Source organism: Hyla sarda, chromosome 7, assembly GCF_029499605.1.
Source record: "Hyla sarda isolate aHylSar1 chromosome 7, aHylSar1.hap1, whole genome shotgun sequence".
In the NCBI taxonomy this organism is placed as follows: domain Eukaryota; kingdom Metazoa; phylum Chordata; class Amphibia; order Anura; family Hylidae; genus Hyla; species Hyla sarda.
The window spans coordinates 37,199,801-37,218,766 of record NC_079195.1 but is presented as its reverse complement, the minus strand read 5'-3'; the positions used below and the strand labels follow the sequence as shown (position 1 = coordinate 37,218,766).

The following is an 18,966-nucleotide window of genomic DNA, read 5'->3' as shown; positions in this document are numbered from 1 at the left end:
AAGTCCATAGACTACATTCCTGTGGATTCGGTATCCCTATGGTTGTACGAAAACTGCTGAGTGTAACTGCGGAGTGTAGAAGATCACACCAGTCGTCATGGCGGGCGGAGACAAAGTGGCGAAGATAATCCCCCAAGATCTAATTTCAACTGGACCATTAGACTAGGCAGAGGAGAAATCAAACTTAACTTGAAGTTGTGAGCAGAGTGCCCTCCAGAATTTGGAGACGAACAGGAATCCCCGGTCAGAGACAATATGTGTTGGCAATCCATGGAGACGGAAGATATGGGAAAGGAACAGTTTGGCTAGTTGAGGTGCGGATGGTAACCCAGGCAAAGGCACAAAATGAGCCATCTTAGAAAATCGGTCCACAACAACCCAGATGACAGGATTGCCGCTAGAAGAAGGAAGATCCGTAATAAAGTCCATAGCAATGTTAAACCAGGGCTGATCAGGAACAGGCAAGGGCTGCAGTAGACTGGCAGGCTTGGCGCGTGGTGTTTTGTCCCGACACAAACAGAGCAAGAACGAACAAAGCCCATGACATCCCATTTCAGAGCGGGCCACCAATACTGTCAAGAAATTAATTGCAAGGATTTACGGATACCAGCATGACCTGCCAACAGAGAGGAATGACCCCATTTCAAGATCTGGAGTCTCAAACGAGGAGAAACATAAGTCTTCCCAGGGGGCAGACGCTGAAGACTTGCCGGTGCTGCAGAAATAAGATGATCTGGAGGGATAATATGTTGCAGATGAGATTCCAGGTCTTGTACCTCAGAAGATCTAGATAAAGCAGCAGCCCGAAGATTCTTTTCTGCTGGACGAAAATGAATAAAAAAATTAAATCTGGAGAAGAACAGGGACCAGCGAGCCTGACGAGGATTGAGACGATGGGCTGACTGAAGAGAAAGCAAATTCTTGTGATCCGTATAGATGGTTATTGGATGCACAGGGCCCTTTAAGAGATGACGCCATTCTTCCAAGGCCAACTTAATAGCAAGGAGCTCACGATCTCCTATAGTATAATTTCTTTCCGCTGGAGAGAAGGTCTTCGAGAAGAATCCGCAAGTCACAGTCTTACCCTTGAAAGATCTTTGTGTCAAGACTGCTCCTGCCCCGACAGAAGACACATCCACCTCTAAGTTAAACGGAGTGTCCGGATAAGGTCTTGACAACACTGGAGCAGATGCAAAGGCAGACTTTAACTTTTTTGAAGGCTTCTTCGGCCTCTGGGGTCCAGACCCTAGGACTGGCAGCTTTTTTGGTTAGAGATACAATGGGGGCAACAAAGGTGGAGTAGTAGGGAATAAACTTTCGATAATAATTGGCAAAGCCAAGGAAGCGATGAATCACTTTCAGTCCAGTTGGTTGAGGCCACTCCAGTACAGCGGATAACTTGTTAGGATCCATTTGTAGTCGTTGACTGGTAACATTATATCCCAGAAACGGAAGGCTGGTCTTTTCAAAGGTACACTATTCTAGTTTTGCGTAGAGTTGGTTGTCTCGGAGACGATGAGTGTGGAGATTGGGTGAATAGATGAGGATGTCACTCAAATAGACAACAACACAGTAGAGTAGAGAAGGTCCTGAAAAATGTAATTGACAAACTCCTGGAAGACTGCTGGAGTATTATATAGTCCGAATGGCATAACAAGATATTTAAAATTAAGTTATAGGCACCTCGAAGATCTAATTTGGAGCAAAATCCTGGCACCTTGCAGACGGTCAAACAACTCTGAGATTAAAGGAAGAAGATAACGTTTTTTAACTCTAATTTTATTCAGTCCCCGGTAGTCGATGCAAAGACGCAACGACCCATCTTTCTTTTCCACGAAGAAGAATTCAGCTCTGGCAGGAGAAGAGGACTTCCTGATGAATCCTTTCTGTAGGTTCTTCTGGATATAGGTTGACAACAGGACATTCTGGAAGTTTAAATGACCCAGGCTCCGCTCCATCAACCGGTGTAAAGTAACAGGGGCATTGCACAGCCCGAATGGCATACTCTTGAACTCAAACAACCCCATGGGTGTTACAAAGGCTGTTTTCTCTCAGTTTTCCTCAGCCATAGGCACTTGCCAATAACCACTGGCTAAGTCCAATGTGGAGAAGTAGGCGGTCGACCCAAGGGCGATGAGTGACTCTTCAATTCTTGGAAGGGGATAAGTGTCCTTTATATGTGACATTGTTTAATTTCCTGTATGGTCCCATCCTTTTTCTTGACTAAGACAAGAGGCACCCCCCAGGGACTCTGATTTTCTTGAATGACATCCGTGTCCTTCATGTCGACCAACATCTTCTTGAAGGTCTGGTACATGCAGTGTCTTTCTTTGATAGGTGGACTGTTGCCTGTCAGAATCTGATGCTGTATCATGGACATATGTCCAAAGTCTGTTGGATGCTTACTGAAAGCTTCTTGGTACCTCTTGGCAACATTGATGACTCCATTAACTTGATCACTCTGAGTAGTTTCATCTCCCACAAGGGCTCAGGGGGACTTTCAGCAGAACCAGGAGTCACTTGAGCTTCTGTTGCTGAGCCACCTTGCGTTTTGATAAGACGTCACTCGACTCTAGAAGACCGGGGTGTATATCGGTGAGACTGTAGCCACACTGGACAGATTGACTAGTCGGACTGGAACTCTCCCATTGGTAACTGTAACAAGACGACTTGCCACTCGAACGAGAGGATGATTCTCTAATTGTATAGGCTCTAGCAGGGCTTAATAGTCCTTGTTTCTCACTCCAGGATGGGCACGGCACCAAAGGACTGTCTCTGTGTTGGGTTGTAAGGTCACCGACCTGATGTCTTGAATTCGCACTTTGCAAACTTCCCCTTGCCGGTTGGCAACTTTCTGCTCCAACAAAAAGAAATATATAATAAGAAATAATTATATAACCAGTCCTCAAGAAGTAGTGAAAATAAGTAGTGAAAAAAAGGGAAAGAATAAAAGAGGGAAATATTAGTGATTTCGAATAAAAAATGTACAGTGATATGTGAAATAAAAATAAAAACAAAAGTAAAAAATAAATAAAAATGAAAAGAAAAAGGAAAGGGGAGAAGAAAATAATAAATAAATGAATAAATAAAAAAATATGAAAGTGCACAGTATCGAAGAAAAATGGATGAAATCAAAGTGATAATAGGAAAAAATGTGAATATTAATAATTGTTGAAAAACAAAAAATAATGAAAATGCCTGCAGAAAATGATAATTCTTAAACAATCATATGCATTTATTAAAAATAATACTGATTGATGCCTGGGCAGGGCCCTTGCTCAGGCATGCGGTATAAATATTCCAATAAAATAATTAAAAATGCCAACTATCTCAAAATACAAAAATAGTCCTTTGTAGCCGAAAAAATTAGTCAAGTGATGTGAATAGCAACAGTATTAAATGAAAAATCCGGCGATCCGGCGATTTTCATTTAATACTGTTGCTATTCACATCACTTGACTAATTTTTTCGGCTACAAAGGACTATTTTTGTATTTTGAGATAGTTGGCATTTTTAATTATTTTATTGGAATATTTATACCGCATGCCTGAGCAACGGCCCTGCCCAGGCATCAATCAGTATTATTTTTAATAAATGCATATGATTGTTTAAGAATTATAATTTTCTGCAGGCATTTTCATTATTTTTTGTTTTTCAACAATTATTAATATTCACATTTTTTTCCTATTATCACTTTGATTTCATCCATTTTTCTTCGATACTGTGCACTTTCATATTTTTTTATTTATTCATTTATTTATTATTTTCTTCTCCCCTTTCCTTTTTCTTTTTTCTTTTCATTTTTATTTATTTTTTACTTTTGTTTTTATTTTTATTTTTATTTCACATATCACTGTACATTTTTTATTCGAAATCACTAATATTTCCCTCTTTTATTCTTTCCCTTTTTTTCACTACTTATTTTCACTACTTCTTGAGGACTGGTTATATAATTATTTCTTATTATATATTTCTTTTTGTTGATTACTGGGTCTTTTTGGGTTTTCAGACCTACCAGTTAACCTCGGAGTAGATGGTAGATTGAGCTGCACTGCCTCTTTGTCTTTTATTGAACTTTCTGCTCCACTTGGAGAACCTTTAAGTGGTGCTGCGCAGCCCGCTGGCCTGAAGGGGGACATGTAGGGGAGAGAGGCATGCAAGGAATCTACGATCTCAGCAAAACAGTGTTTCATAATATTCATCCCCAATACAAACTCCACAGACCCCTTATCAGACGCATTAGTTACAATCACTCCCTGCCCTCTAAGTAAATGCTCCCTCAACTGGATGGTTGGCTCCCAATATCCATGTCTGGGTATTGGTTTCCCGTTACCTGCCACTACCCTAAAATCAACATTGCAAGGTTCACACAACAAATTAGCATTCCAGTAAAACTCTGTGATCCTGCATCTATCAACGCCTCCAATTGTACACCTTCAACAACAATTTTTACATAGGGGCAAGAGACGACATAAAGGGATAGTCCTGACTTAGGGTGTTCTGGAGCTGTGACTGCTGGCTGTTTTCCTGGGGTCCGGTCCTCGACCCCAGGGGGAATTCTGTTTAAACCCCAGCAGTGCATTGCCCAGTGTCCAGACTTGTTACAGTTAGTACAGAACGGTCTATTACTCCCAGAATACCTAGCAGGTGAAGGAGCACAGTAACTGGGATCATATGGGGCAGGAGTAGAGGGGGTTTCTCTAGGCAAGGATTGTTCACGGGAGAGTAGAGCATATAAATCCAAGTTACCCATGAGGGTTTCCCCGGGATACGTATACACTTTATTCAAATTCCCACTCAGGCTGACGCCCTCCTGGGACTAATTACCCAAACTCGGGGACCCTTAATTTAAAATGTAACCTTTATTATTCTCAATTAAAATGTAATTTAGGGGTTAATACATTATATTCCCATTTAGAATAAGGTATGATCCCTCCTATCAAGAGGCCACTTCAGTGTTGTGGGGTTAATTCCCTTTAAGTTCAGCTCTATTTAGTTGATATTCTTAATTCACTGTCCCAATGCTGCTGAACTGCTAGCATTCTCAACTGGGCTCAACTGTCACACTTATTATGAGCCACATCAATAAATCTGTCCATTAAAGGAGTACTCCGGCGCGCAAAATAATCCACAAAATCCCGTCCGGGCTGCAAAATAAAAGAAAACACACTTTCTCTTACCTGCCAACGAGCCCCCGGAGCTCCGGTACAGGTGTTCGGTCCCCGGGCTGTATTCTTCTTACTTCCTGTTAGCCCGGCACATCACACGGAGCTTCAGCCTATCACTGGCCGAGGCGGGACATCGCTGCGGCCGGTGATAGGCTAAAGCTCCGTGAGACATGCCGGGCTAACAGGAAGTAAGAAGAATACAGCCCGGGGACCGAACACCTGTACCGGAGTGTACTGGAACTCCGGGGGCTCGTTGGCAGGTAAGAGAAAGTGTGTTTTCTTTTATTTTGCAGCCCGGATGGGATCAAATGAAAAAAGTGCGCGCCGGACTACTCCTTTAACACCTTGTTGCCCTGCTTAGTCGTGATACCATCTATTTTTTGAACAGTCTCTAGGGCATTCTGTGGGGCTACAGCATAAGCTCTTAGAGTCTCACCTGGTTTCTGTCGCCTCTCATACAATTGGAGACGTACCTCTGATGGAGAATGTGGCTCAAATACCTGGTACAGCCCTTCAAAGAATTGCTCTACAGTAGCTTTCTCAGAGGCGGGCCAGGTGCGGACTACCTCAAGTGCTGATCCTTGTAGTTGTCCTGTGAGCAGCTGCACCTGTTGATTAGGAGGGAAAGAGTAAAAGACAAACAAACTCTGGATCTTCTTCTTGAAATCCCTCAGGGGGAAGGGGTCTTCATTGTAGATAGGGAGGACAGGATTCCCCAAGAATACCGGTGCTAACATCTTGTAGACTTTTTGAGTACGCCGTCACTTTAAGATTAATTGCGCATGCTTTCACTTTAAGATTAATTGAGTGCACTGTCTCTTTAAGAGGATTTGAGTGCGTCGTCTCTTTAAGATGATTTGGGTGCGCTGGCCCTTTAAGATGCTTGGCAATACGGGGCAGCGGTTTAAGTCTTGATTAACAGGGACCCTCCGAGTGGCGCTCTCCCCACTATGTAGCGAGTACGGTAGAATTCATTGGGTAATAAGGGGTTAATGCTAGCTGCCACCGGTGTTGGGGACTTGTTGCAGGAGATCGTTGGTTAATGCAGAGTCTGCACTGCAGCGGGTACTTGTTGGTACCAATCATTGGATTTCAGAAATTGAAAATTCTATAGGCTTCACTGGAACACCATGTGGGAAGGTCACGTGACCTACCTCTCACACACTTCACACACTTAAAATTATTCACAAGAGGTGGCAGCACAGAGAACATAAACCATTGCCAGGGGTGGACTGACAACACTCAGGGCCCCTGGACCAAAAAAAAGCAAGGGCCCCCTGCGATGCTTGCCGCTGGTCACACTTCTGCCCCTATTTCACCCAAATCGCTCCACAAAATAAAATAAACACAAAATAAACAAAATATTATATATAAGAAACACTTTAAGGTAGGTAAAATAATTTTCCATGACCAATAATATATACAGTATACAAGGAGTAAATATATACCACCACACAATAACTGTATATACCACCATATTGTACTAAATAAAACCACTATACACAGACAAGTATACTATACAGGATCTGTATACAATATAAGTGATTATATTCAGGACCATATGGTGGTAGATATCAGCTGTACACAGGATCTGTACATCATAGAAGTGATTACAGTTACATAAAGGGACTCACAATTATGTTTTTTTCTGATCAGCGGCGTCCTCTTTGCTTTTCTTCTCCATCTGGATCAGACTGCCATGTCGATCTCATTTGCAGGACAAGCATGTTAGACTCTGCATTTTTTCCTCTACACAATCTTCCCATCTATAGGCCCACAAACTGTAATAATGCCCTCCTTGGTGTACTGCACAGTAAAAGGGCAGGTTGGTAGCCAGGTAAATTAGTAACTAGGTAGGTAGATCAGAAAGCCAGATATGTTGGTAGGTGACTAGCTAGGTACTTAGGCAGCCATGTATGAAGGCCAGGTATGTACATAGTTAGGCAGCCAGGTATGTAGGTAAGTAGCAAGATATGTAGGTAAGTAGTTAGGCATCCAGGTATAAAGTTAGGTAGCCAGGAAGTTAGTCAAGTATGTAGCCATCACCCCCCTCCACCCAGTGGTGGATCCAGAATCTAGTCTCAGGAGGGGCACTATCAGTGTATTTTGTGTTAGCGGACAGAAAATAAGGTGTTGCTTACGGAAGTTACAGGTAGGTAATGTTCCCAGGAGGTAGTGGTCCCTAGTAGATCATGCCCCCAGGTAGTAATGTCCCCCAGGTGGGTAGTTATGCTCCCTGTGGGTAAATCCCCCAGATGGCTGCCCCTGTATGAAACCCCCCATACATGTTGGTAGTAGGTAGCCCTCCTATTAGTTTGGTAGTTTGATCCTATATTAGCTAGGCAGGAACATAGTAGATAGTCCCTCCCATTAGGTGTAGGCAGCAGAGTTTCCCCGCAGTGGGTGTAGACAGCAGAGTTCCCCCACAGTGGGTGTAGACAGCAGAGTTCCCCCACAGTAGGTATAGGCGGTGTGGTCCCACCACAGTAGGTGTAGGCAGAGGGGGCACCCACAGTAGGTGTAGGCAGCGGGGTCCCCCCACAGTAGGTGTAGGCAACGGGGTCCCCCCACAGTAGGTGTAGGCAGCAGTGTAGGCACTGCCTGCACAGCGCAGTGGGGGCAGAGGTCACATCTCCTCTGTGTAGGTGCAGATGCGGTGGATTACACAGAGGGGACACCTCCTGTATGTGCATGTACCACACATACAGGAGATGGCCATATTGCTCCTGTGGTCTGTATTATGACCCATGACTGCTGAGACCACCAATTGGCTGCAGCCGTTATGTGTTGGCATCTTGTAAACTAAGACTGCCAAACACTGCTGATGAACATGTTCTGGATTGGCAGGGGATGGAAGAAGTGAGTAGTTGTTTGTGTGTGTGTGTGTGTGTTTTATAACATTTGCCACTTTCTATCATATATATATATATATATGTGTGTGTGTGTGTGTTTTATAACATTTGCCACTTTCTATCATATATATATATATATATGTGTGTGTGTGTGTGGCGACACCATGGGTGAAAAGGAGGTGGAATTAACTTTTATGTTACGCCAGGGCACCGTTAAGCTCCATGGTCCAAGGATGAGATAGCTTCTCCTGGGCCAAGTGCAGGAACAAGGAAGACACCGATGGAAGGTTACAGATAAATATTTTACTGTGGCAGGAATTTGTAAATCCGTGACAGTACAGACTTTAGTGTAGAAGGATGTGCTGAGATTAGCGTGGCTGTAGACTTTAGGCTCTTCTCTTCAGGTAGGTCTCCTCACTCTGCTCCTCAGTTTTTCAGCTCGGAGACTCCTCACACACTGTCCCTAGACTCCTCACAACTCTACTGCTCCTCACTTCTGAAATGCTCCCCCCCCCCCCCTCCCTACACTACATAATGGCTAGGTTTGGGGGCTCTCATTGGGCGCCAGGGTCACCTGGTCACTCTGCAGCACTCCCTTAAGTGTACAGTACATAGATTAACATAACATAACACAGGAATACAACACGGTAAAATTAATTACACTATGGACCAGTGGACCAAACACAGAGATAGCAGGGATGCCTGAGGCCATCTTTAGCCCAGAGGACAGCATTTGTTGCTGGGACACATCTCCAGATTCATCCTGCACCCCCATCCCTACCGAAGTGCCCATCACCCCTAGCTAAGCCTCTGGATTGGGGGTGGTGATCATATGTGATATGTAAGTGACAGTATATTATAATAATGGTCGTACACATATAGAGGCTAATGACTGGGAATGAGGAGGTATTTTTGTGTTATTTTGGGATCATGCTGTAAATCCTCCTCTGTAATTTGCCGCCTCATGTTTTTCACCTCATGTTTCGCTTTCAAAAATAAAATTCAAGCCGCAGCATGTTTATTATGTCACCGCCTATCTATATTGGGATCTGGTGTCCTGCTTTAAATACAGACTGTCAATGTATTGTTCTTGTATCTGTGGTGACTGGGTGGTGCAGGTGATAGTGAAGGGTACCTTGGTGTTAACCCTTAATTGTCGTGACGCCAGGGTGAAGTTTCTAGTAGTCACACAGGATTCAGTAATTTGAGCTCGAGTAACTCACGTTTAGTGGCTGCGGATTCTTAGGCTTTGAGCCTAGCTTGAATTGATGATTTGTGCTGAGATGTGCTGAGATGCCCCACCCCCTTAATGCAAGTCTACTCCCATAGACTTGCATTAAGGGGGTGGGGCGTGACGTCACGAGGGGCGGGGCCGTGACATCACGATACTCCAGCCCCTGTATCCCCTGTCATCATGCAAGGAGCAAACTTCGCTCTGTGCAGCATATGACAGGGGGTGCTGCAGGAGAGATCGCGGGAGTCCTCAGGGCAGGACCCATGATCAGACATCTTATCCCCTATCCTTTGGATAGGGGATAAGATGTCTAGGGGCAGAGTACCCCTTTAAGCTCCGATGTCCGTCATTACAGGCAGTTGTCAGCTGCTTATAGCAGCAGGGATCTGCCGGTTATGACGTGGACCCTACCAGCGGGCCCGTGCCATATTTCCCTCACCCAAACCATGACGGCAGTGGTCGTGAAATCGTAATGTCACGCCATGCCCCTTCCAGTCATGTCTAGGAGATGGGGCGCCCCATCCCATAGGCATGAATAGAGGGGTCGTGACGTGATGGCACAAGGGGCGTGACCGCGACGTCACTCTGAGCCTTCTGAACAAAATGTTCAGAACACGGGAGCACCGGAGTACCGGACAACTGTAGTAATAGACTTTTATACTTTTTAAAAATAAATAAAATAAACTTTAACTCACCTTCCTACGAGCCCCCGTTGGTCCTGCACAGGCCTCGCGGTCCAGCAGTGCGAACCTTGTTCAACTTCCTGGGGACGGGGACGCCCCAGAGCCGTCGGCGTATCACCGGTTGCAGCGATGTCCCGCCCCGGCCGGTGATAGGCTGAGCCTAAGAAGCCGGCCAGAGCTCCTTACATGACAGTGGGCTCAGCCTATCACCGGCCGGGGCGAGACATCGCTGCAGCCGGTGATACGCTGACGGCTCTGCGGCATCCCCGTCCCCAGGAAGTTGAACGAGGTTCGCACCGCTGGACCGTGAGGCCTGTGCCGGGCCAACGGGGGCTCGAAGGAAGGTGAGTTAAAGTTTATTTTATTTATTTTTGAGGCCGGGGCACAGGGATATATAAAAGTCTACCACTACAGTTGTCCTTTAAGCTCAGTGGACCTAGAAGAAGGTTTAGATTTATATGTAAAGATGATATTAGCAGCTGTTCTGCACATTAGGTTAAATGTTCCTCCTCTATAGGGATTGGACTATTTATCCCTTTACTTACATATTAATGGACTATTGTAAAATGGGTTTCCTCATAAAACTTTTTGGCCATTTGATACTTCTAGACCCCAATGATCATGAGTAAGCAGAAATGAAAGAAGAAATATATAATAATGGAAACCGAGAGGACTGAGCCCACCCAAGCTGTCATGTGATCTTCGGCTCGTCTGACATGTAAGATCAGCTATCAGTTTCTCCAATCCTGGGAACCCAGCAGAGAGGGCTCAGGCTTTTGGTCAAATAAGTCAAGGACCTGTTCCTATCAATGAAACTTACAGCGTCTCCTCACCAAGGGTGGAGGGTGGAAATGTCTTGGCAGCTGCTAAAACCTGCATTGATGTGTCAGAGTATGCCAACCATGTACATTGACTTCATTCTACAAGGGGCCATTCGCTTTCTATTTAGGTGGCTACAAGGCAGTCACTTTGTACATTACATGGTTAAGGTCAAGTGGACGGAGAGCCAAGGATTCCTGCTCCTGTGCTTCGCATATCATTTCTTTTGTTTAAGGTTTCGTGAAGGGACAATGCTACATGAACTTAAAGGGGTACACTGCCCCTAGACAACTTATCCCCTATCCAAAGGGACCCTGCGATCTCGGCTGCAGCACCCCCAGATATCCGCTCCATGCCGGAGCCCCCTCCCATAGACTTGCATTGAGGGGTGTGGCTGTGACATCACGAGCGGGGCACGGCCGTGATGTCACGAGCCTCTGGCATTCTAAACAAACACGAGGTGCAGCAGGGAGATCCCGGGGTCCCCAGCGGCAGGACCCCCGTAATCAGACATCTTATCCCCTATCCTTTAGATAGGGGATAAGATTTCTAGGGGCGGAGTACCCCTTAAAAGAGCTAACATCAAAACTTTCATGGAGTTTCATGGTGTTACTGCTCTTACAGAAGAAAACTCTGTCAATGTTGATGGCAAAAAAAAACTATCCTCTAGCCATAAAGTTGGACCCATTGATTGACAGAAAAATATCCCAAATATGTTGTACAGTTTACAGTGCCCTTGTCTAAATTAAAGAACCCAATTGTTTCTAATCATTCTCTATAATGCTATCCACTCTATGCATTCCTCAAGAGAAGTGGGGCACGTAGAAGAAAGAGGGCCCCATAGCAAATACAGAAATGAGCCTCCTATTATGGCATCTGATTTTACCCCCCAGTACAGAAGGGTCTGGTGTTTATTTTCCCTTGCTTCCCATGACCCATTGGTGACTATCCTCCCTCCATTAATTTGCCAGGAGTGCAGTTCCCTGGAGAGAGGAGTTCTGCCCAGTTTCTTACCAATAGAGAAAGAAATCGCTCTAAGGGCCCCATAGCAGCCACATGGTCTGTCTCTGTGGTACATACGCCCTTGCTCAAGAGGGCCACCCATTTCTCATCCTTCAATTCTAAAGAAGGTGGTGAAAGCACCCAATGCAACTGGCATGACTGGTTGATGCTCTCAGCAGGTGGATTGTTCCTGGTATGTACAGTAAGGTGATACAACAGCCCATAGAGTTTGTAAGAAATATTAGTTCTCTGTCTTTGAAGTCTAGAATTCCTCCTAAAAAGACTGTAAACTAGTAGACTGTGCGCCATGGTGAACATAAACCTTCGTGACCTGCAAAAGCGAAAACAACTTACACAAGCAACAACCATGCAACCCTAATCCTTTAAGACATACAAGTAATAGTACATATGTAGTCTAACTACCGCTCGGAGGATCCAGTGGTAGTCACATGGGCGCACTTAAAATACAGCAATAGTTTACCATAGCCATATAATTCTTTACCACTTTTTCTCTATGCCAAACACCAGAGTATGTATGGGTCTACTACAAGCTGATGACAACATTGGCACACCCAAGGCTGACCTGGTTGGCATTTTAACCCAGCAGTCCATGAAATTGCTGGTGGAACCGGTGATGATGACATGCCACCTCAACTTCCCAAAGTCCGATTTATTCTATATGGGATTTCCAATCATTTCCAATCATCTCGGCCATGTTTGGAGGTCCCCTAGACAATGAATAGAGTGGTGATCCAGCATACACTGAGGACAAGTGACCTCCATTCTAGTCATTTGAGGGGATGCAAGTGGTCATACACTCACTGATCAGCTAGCTATAACCCACCCTGAAGATGGTTCTTTAAAGGGGTTATCCATAAATAGAATACCAGAGCTAATTTCTTTTTAAAAAGCGGCTTCACGTCTGTCCCCAGGTTGCGTGTGGTATTACAACTTAGCTCCATTCACTTCAATGGAACTGAGCTGCAGAACCACACCCAACCTGGAGACAGACATGGAGTGGTTCTTGAAAAATAATAGCTCTGTTTTTCTATTACTGGATAACCCCTTTAACTATACTACATATAGAGTGAAACCTTTTTGAGATGATGACTTAAAATTTTTTGAAATTTACAGAAGGATAGTCATTCTAAACCAGACAGTCAACATACTGTACATGGGTGGTCTTCTGACAAAGACAGAAAGGTGGCAGCCAGGGTCCATTGTAGGGATTGGCAGATAAGTATTTTTGTCTTTTGTACCCCATAACCAATGTTTTGGCATAGCTTTAATGATAAAGTTAAGCTGGTCATACATGTGATTTCAGGAGGACTTTTTTTTAATCATGTGGTTTATGGTTGGTCTGTGAAGGTTGTTGCTCAGGACATCACTATCATGAGGTAAAATTACAAATTGACATCCTATCTGTGCTCCATAGCCTAAACCTGGCTTCTTAAATTGGGTCGCATATTTGTTGTTTATAATGAACAATTTTACAAGTGTTGCCAACAATTGCCTCAGACAACAACCTGAATCCTCCAACATGGCAGATGAACTTTCCCAAAGATATCTAACACTAGTCATCATTCATTTTTCTTGTTCCACTCATAAATGGCATTAAAAGTTGGCAGACAGTTTCTTGAAAACTGTAAAGAATTATTACAGAAAGTACATTTGTATTTTCTGTAACTCTTCAGGAACTTTTCGTAGGCAGCATGGTAAAGACATGCCGTCTATTCAGAAGTCCTGGTGTAATTCAGTGGCGCATAGTTTAACTCTGTGCACATCTTAAAGACGCACATAAATTAAGAGCTGTGTCTTGGGTCCGCGGAAGGCCCTCCTGGCGTTCAGATGGGGTGACGCCATCATGGGATGATTACATCCCACCTAGTGGTGTCACTCGATGCAACACCACTGAAGACCTTGGGGAAATATATGGATCCCCGGTCACTGTCTCACAGTTATTAGTTTGTGCCCGCATCCTTCGTTACACTGTCCTCCATGGATCTCGTCTTGACTGAGCTTCTTTGGTTCCTGACTTTGGCTAGTTTGACATTCTATTAGTTTGTGTAGATAAGAAGGGGTGAGATGGCACTGCCAATATCTAATGGCCAGTATCAAGATGAGGAGAAACAGGTAGCAGCTAGATAGTCATCCGGTTCAATAGTATTGAGTCTGCGGTGGTGCTAGGACGTATAAGGAAACAGATTCAGCAAGAATTCTAAGCCAAGAACATAGAAAACTCCTGCACTCACCGCTCAACTATTGACTCGATGCTCCTCTCACGGGATGGACCGGGGACACCGGACTGCAGAGTGTGGGGGCTCAGAGGCGACCAACCGGCAGTTTTCGTGCAAACTAACGCTTCTTCCGGCCGCTTCCGGTTGTTCACCTCGGAGCGCCCACACTCATCAGTCCAGTGTCCCCGGTCCATCCTGTGAGAGGAGCATCGAGTCAATAGCTGAGTGGTGAGTGCAGGAGCATTCTATTAGTTTGTACTGTGTTTCAATACTGTACATTCCCATTCCTGCCAAGGATGACTTTTGTCTGTGTTCTTGCTGTATCCTTTGGCGCTAACTAATTAAATCAGTTGTGGCAAGTGATAAGACGTCCATTAGAATCGGCGGCAACTACTCATTCTACTGCAGTGGTTCTCAACCTTTTTTGCCTGAGTAGCCCCTTGACAGCCCATTGCCAAAAAATTGTCTCCCCATATTAGCAACATTTTGTAATGATTATAGAATAATTCATATGCTTTACTTTCCTCTATAACAGGCTCCCTGTTCCTCTCCCTACCTCCCAAGTCTCCTGATTTACAGGTGACTAGTGTTGAGCGGCATAGGCCATCTTCGAATTTGCGATATTTCGCGAATATATGGACGAATATTAGTCATATATTCACAAAATTTGCATATTTGTAATATTCACGTTTTTTTTCGAAAATGCGAAAATTCGCATATATGAAAATTTATTAACTTTATAGCAAGTATACCAGTGTTACTTGATAGAAGCAGCAGAAGGGAGGGATCAATATTCGCCCGACAGTCTCACACAGTAGTATTAGAGCCTTCTTTACACCACACAAGCTGGAAGCAGAGAGGGATGATCACTGTGATGTGTACTGTGAAAAAAAAAGTGAATATTTGTAATTTCGAATACATAGTGTTATATTCGCGAATATTTGCGAATTCGCGAATAAAATTTGAATTGCGAATATTCGCGAGCAACACTACAGGTGACATCTTCTCTAACCGGAGATGTTTACTTTTCTTTTCTTCACTATTTGGCCTAGACCGCCATTAAGATTTCTCCCATACAAGTCTTCTCCACAGAACCAGCCAAACAAACATTTTAGGTTCCTTTCTTCAGTACAATACCCACCTATTTACAAACCTCCATGTTTATTGTCACACACAGTAATAGTTCCCGCTTTGCATCCCCTTAAAGTTGTTAGGCCCCCTCTGTGCCCGCAAATATAGCTGTAGGCCCCAAAACATCCCCCATATATAGTTGTAGGCCACCATACTGTTCTGCTTTGGTGTTCCACTGCTCCTCTGGTCTGGGGACCTATTGTTATGGCTCATGGCAGTAGGTTCCCGGTCTGTGGGGGCAGTGGAGCAACAAAGCTGATGGTAGTTACTGCCCACAGCAGCCCAGTTCCCGCGCTTCCCCTTCACTGTCCTCCTGCTCCGCTCCTCGGTACAGTGACGTCAGCCTACCATTTCCTTCAAAGCGGTTCAGACCAGTAACCAGTGGCTGTGGCTGCCATTTCTGATATTTTTTTTCAAGTACCCCCTGGAGAACTGCTAAGTACCCCTGGGGGTACTTGTACCCCAGGTTGAGAACCACTGTTCTACTGCGTCTTGTTGCTACGGTTCCATCCACATAATGCTGGGCCTTGCCAAATAGAGACCCATACTGAACATCCATGAAAACGTGAATTGTGAATGTACTCCCAGCGTCTTGCAGCAATGGATGGTCAGGGATGGTGTATGTTTTTTATCTAAGCCTATACACCCCTAGAAGTGTGGAGGCTGCTAAGTCCAATGTAACATTATTTGGTGCATTATATTTCTTTACTCAAAGATGCGGCAGATACATTTGTTCCCTAGTTTTCTTGCGCTGCAATAGGAAGCATGTGAAAACAGAATCTTTCAATGTCCTCCTCTGTTTTAGAAAACACTCCATCCGAGCGATTCAAAAGAGTGACACGGGGAATGAAATGTAGGCTGCACCTGACCAGCATAACGATGACATTTTGTTTCCAAATCATAACTAAAAAAGAGGGCTAAAAAGAAAATACCAGCAGTAAGTGGGCTGTAAGGAGCTCTACTAACTCAGGACATTGAATAGAAATGTTATATCTTGTTACATCGAGGTTCAAATTGTGGACAAATTTGGAAAAAGTCTCTCGGGAGACAACAGTGACAAATGTTGGGAACGCCTGTGCCACCTAGTGGTTGACTTAGTGTAAATTTTCTTGCTTTGGATTGAAAAAACTGGATTGACAGAGTACAACAGTGCTATTGCATTGATCAGCTCACTTGGCGCTCTGCTTTAACCTTCAGAAAGCCTCTGGCTGCCATAATAACCGATTGTCACCGCACTATCGCATACTGGGGGTTCTGATTGGACAATGCAGGGGGAGATTTATCAAAATCTGTGTAGGGGAAGAGTGATGCAGTTGGCCATAGGAAACAATCAATTCTGTGGAGAAACTTGAGCTTTTCCGGTCGCTGGTTCTCCAAGGTAAGTAATAGGACACGGTTCAAAGTCCAAAGGATATTTTATTGCTCTAAAACAACATGTTTCTGGTCCGAAAAGAACCCTTCCTCAGGTAAGCTTGGCCACTCCTCACAAACACCAGTGATGAATGGCTCTACTAGCCCCATTCACATATTCATTCACACCAAGTTGACGGGTAACCCCACCCCCGTTAGCCACGCTACGGTCCTCATATCGCTCCGACTGTGAGCGCATCCGTGCAGAGATGCACACTACACCGCCTCCCCCAAGCCACATCATAGCTGGGGGACTCCGTTCAGCGGATTCAGTGCTAACATCCTCCCCTCAATTGAGAATTGCTCAACACGCCCCATTTTAGCTACGCTACAGCCATGTAGCACCCTCCCGGCCCGAACATGAGGCCGCACACAGCAATCAATGTTCCTGCTTCCAGATCTCCGTGTGCAATACATTAGATCGCATACAGTGATCTCTCTTTCTAATACCTGACACTCCGAAAACTAAGTATCTACGCCGATTGCTTTCTGAGCAAATCTGCACTTACGCAATCGGCATAGAATACACAATCTCCGTGGGTAGACTCACAATGTTAAACATCACTATTCAAACTAATATGGATATTTTAGGCACACAAAATGGGATTTTAATATAATGTTTATAACTGTTACCATATGTTCTGATACCCTCTCTTGGATTTTATTATTATCATTTGAGTGTTTTTATGTTTTTACCAACGTAAGAGATGTTTGTGAATACCAAAATGGATTTGACCTTTACCAGACAACTGAAAGGGTATTTCAGTGTCTTACCTGCCCCTTACCTGAGGAAGGGTCCTTTTCGGACCAGAAACATGTTGTTTTAGTGCAATAAAATATCCTTTGGACTTTGAACCGTGTCCTATTACTTACCTTGGAGAACCAGCTCAAGTTTTTCCACTGAATTGCCTTCCCACCGGACCAGCCAAGCTAAGACCGGATGAGCTGAGGCTGCAGGCTCCATGGGGGAGATTTATCAAAACCCGTCCAGAGGAAAAGTTGTTGAGTTGCCAATAGCAACCAATCAGATCACTACTTTCATTTTTCAGAGGCCTTTTCAAAAATGAAAGAAGCAATCTGATTGGTTGCTATGGGCAACTCAGCAACTTTTCCTCTGGACAGGTTTTGATAAATCTCCCCCCATATATCAATCTAGATGTCTTTTTAGGTGTTGTGCTCTTAGCGCAACACCATCTGGTAAGTGGCTTTTCACCTACCTTGCACATCACTGTGATGTACTTCACCAGGGACATGTATCGCTTTCTTTCCCTATCTGTTACATAGGAAACAATCAGATCGCTTCTTTCATTTTTAAAACAGTCACCGAAAAATAAAAGAAGCGATCTGATTGGTCGCTATAGGCAACTGCACCTCTCTTCCTCTACCCAGGTTTTGATAAAGGTATTTAGAGGTATTTAGCTATGTGAGTGCTGCAATCGCTATTGATTGTGGCATGTAAGGGGTTAAACTAGCAACATCGTCGTGATCGGGCATCAATGGTGAGCATTGGCTGCTGATAGCTCAGCTCCTGAGCTCGCTTCATAGTCCCCGAATATGCACCTGCCATAAGTCCACATGGACATCATCAAGAAGTTTAATCCACAACATGTCGATTTAGGTTGTGGATTTGTTGCAGATTTTCCCCATCGACTTCAATGAGAAAGTCAAAATCCACAATTTGTGGGGTCGCATGTGCCGTATTTTGCTGCATATTTTCTGCAGCTGATTTTGCTACCAATTGACTTTAAAGGGGTACTCCGCTGCTCAAAGTTTGGAACAAACTGTTCCAAATGCTGGAGCTGGCGCCAGGAGCTTGTGACTTTATAGCCCCGCTCCCTCATGAGATCACGCCCCACCCCCTCAATGCAAGTCTATGGGAGGGGGCGTGACGGATGTCACGCCCCCTCCCATAGACTTGCATTGAGGGGGTGGGGCGTGATATCATGAGGGGGTGGGGCTATGGGCTATGACGTCATGCGCTCCCGGTTCCAAACACTGAGCAGCAGAGTATCCCTTTAAGACTCCAAGTCTGGAGAGGTTTGCAGCACTTTTTATGCACTTAAGGTGCGTTCCCACACGGCGTATACGCAGCGTATTTGACGCTGCGCAAAATTTACGGCAGCAGCGGGAAAATACGCTGCGTATTCCTTTCTCACTATACACACAGGGATTTCCGGCGGCAGCCCTTTGCGTAGAGGTAGAGTTAGTTTTAGAGGCGGGGCCGTGTGCCGGCGTGACACTGACGTGCGGCTCCGCCTCCAAATCTCACTGCACGCCGGAAAGCCCTGTGTGTATAGTGAGCAAGGAATATGCAGCGTATTTCCCTCTGTTGCCGTAAATTTCGCGCAGCGTCAAATACGCTGCGCATACACCATGTGGAAACGCACCCGAAAGATCATTTCGGACACATGGCTTACAGGAAAATGGACA

General features: G+C 44.7%; 1 protein-coding gene across 1 annotated transcript in view; it reads right to left on the bottom strand.

The window, feature by feature from the left end:
* The window catches only part of ANKRD2 (ankyrin repeat domain 2), a 60,923-nt gene extending 43,425 nt beyond the window's left edge, over nucleotides 1–17,498 (bottom strand). Inside the window, exons 1-2 of the mRNA XM_056530866.1 lie at nucleotides 17,410–17,498; nucleotides 14,748–14,876 (exon numbers count right to left, since the gene is read on the bottom strand). The gene's annotated coding sequence lies outside the window, so the exon portion shown is untranslated. The remainder of the gene's footprint in view (nucleotides 1–14,747; nucleotides 14,877–17,409) is intronic.
* Between the last annotated feature and the right edge of the window lie 1,468 nt (nucleotides 17,499–18,966).